A 2,245-nucleotide genomic window follows, 5' to 3' on the forward strand; every position below is an offset into this window, starting at 1 on the left:
GCGTGTGGAACGAATGTCGGGAATGTGTGTCATCAGTTGGTCGCTCATTCACCATAATGAAGCGACAACTAAACACCATTGGAATTTTAGAATATTATGCCCAGTTCTATAATCGCAGTACAGGAATGACGTGAATGATATGGAGATGGTGCAGACGGGGTTGGACAGGATGTTGTGTGGACTCAAATGCATCAGCTACAGGGAGAGATTGGCTCAATGTGTATTTTGCCACAAGCCGATGCAATGATCAAGAATGGTAGGAATTTAATAGAAAGCAGCTGTGAGCATCTGGAAGAGCCTTAGTGCTGTAAAAACTTAACGTCGCCACAGAGGTCGTGTTTAGAGGCTGCCTTGATGCGCGAGTGCTTTTCTTCCGGGTAATTGCTGAGGGAAATCGATGAGGAGGCTGCCGGCAGGATAAAATATGGTCTGGTCCTTTTCTATCTGAACCTTCCCTGATCTAAGCGCAGAGTAGATGGCATCAGGCTGCAGCTGCAGAATGCGGGATGTCGTTGAAATTCCAGTATCGCTGAGGACGACGCCTGTAGGACTTGCGTCCAACTCCGAGTTCTCCGACCAGTCCGACTGTCCCCCTGATTACATTTCATCTCTGATTGCTTTGTTGTCACCTTCTCCCAACTAACTGCATTTTCCCTTAACGCCATCTCCTTTGATTTTTTACACTTCCTTATCTCTGTCATTTCCTCTTCCCTGATTCAATCTGAAGGGTCTCGACCAGGATCGTCACCCATTCCTTCTATCGGGAGATTCTACCTGTCCCGCTGAGTTATTTCAGCATTCTGTGTCTCTCTTCGGTGTAAGGCAGCATCTGCAGTTCCTTCATCCACACATTTTCATCCAAATGGTTAATATAGACAAGAAGAATCAACGGTGCTTAGAGCCTAAGGAAGGAGCAGCGCAAATAAAGTACTGGGCGGAGAGCGCCGACGCGGCGACGGTCGGATTAAATCCCACATAGTAAACTAAATAAAGATCCCACGCTGAGAAAGGTTTATCAGGAACATGTACGTCCCCGGTCAGTGGCCGAAGCGGTAAAAGAAAATGGCTTCTCAGGCACGGACTGGCACCGTTCGGCCTAAAGTGGGCCTGGAAGCCAAAATACCTTAATGACAGGGCGGGCATCACACATAGTGATTAATGCGGTCTCGTTGCACTTCACACACTCTGGCGGCTCGCCGAAATATCTTCTCTGACGTATCCATTACTGACGCACCTCGTGGCGCAACGGTAGCGCGTCTGACTCCAGATCAGAAGGCTGCGTGTTCGAATCACGTCGGCGTCACAAACGTCCTGTTGGATTTTGTCACCACGGCGTTTGGTGAGAATTTGGTTGTTCCTTCCGGAATTCAATGCACTCTCACGTTCGATGGACGAAATAATTGCATTATTCTAAATATAATTGGGGTCTGGGAAGTATGAGGGAAAAGGCAGAAACTGCTGGAAACTCAGCAGGTCAGGCCACAGGCTGGAGGGCTCTCGCTCCAATCCTGGGATAGCACACATAATGAATAGTACAGGGTCAGGGGTTGTCGATGCAGTATTCGCCCACCTTTTTATCAAGGACAAGCAGATAAGCAAGGACAAGCAAGGATTTAAACTAATATGGCAGGGGGATGGGAACAAGAGCAGAGAGACAGATGGGTATAAAATGAGGGTAGTAACAATAGGTAACAAGGTGAAAAGTAAAAGTGGCAGGCAGACAAATCCAGGGCAAAAATCAAAAAGGACCACTTTGCAACATAATTATATAAAGGGCAAGAGTATTATAAAAACAAGCCCGAAGGCTTTGTGTCTCAATGCAAGGAGTATACGTTATAAGGTGGATGAATTAAATTTGGAGATAGTTACTAATGATTATGATATAGTTGGGATTACGGAGACATGTCTCCAGGGTGACCAAGGCTGGGAGCTCAACATCCAGGGATATTCTATATTCAGGCGGGATAGACAGAAAGGAAAAGGAGGTGGGGTAGCGTTGTTGGTTAAAGAGGAGATTAACGCAGTGGAAAGGAAGGACATTAGCTCGGAGGATGTGGAATCGATATGGGTAGAGCTGCGAAACACTAAGGGGCAGAAAACGCTAGTGGGAATTGTGTACAGGCCACCTAACAGCAGTAGTGAGGTTGGGGATGGCATCAAACAGGAAATTAGAAACGCGTGCACTAAAGGTACAGCAGTTATAATGGCTGACTTCAATCTACATATAGATTGGGTGAACCAAATT

General features: G+C 46.6%; 1 non-coding gene across 1 annotated transcript; it reads left to right on the forward strand.

Moving 5' to 3' along the window:
- Nucleotides 1-1,227: 1,227 nt before the first annotated feature.
- Nucleotides 1,228-1,303, forward strand: trnaw-cca (transfer RNA tryptophan (anticodon CCA)). The gene has a single exon. It is a non-coding gene; the product is annotated as a tRNA-Trp (tRNA).
- Nucleotides 1,304-2,245: the final 942 nt, after the last annotated feature.

Source organism: Rhinoraja longicauda, chromosome 34 (assembly GCF_053455715.1).
Source record: "Rhinoraja longicauda isolate Sanriku21f chromosome 34, sRhiLon1.1, whole genome shotgun sequence".
Taxonomy (NCBI): Eukaryota; Metazoa; Chordata; class Chondrichthyes; order Rajiformes; family Arhynchobatidae; genus Rhinoraja; species Rhinoraja longicauda.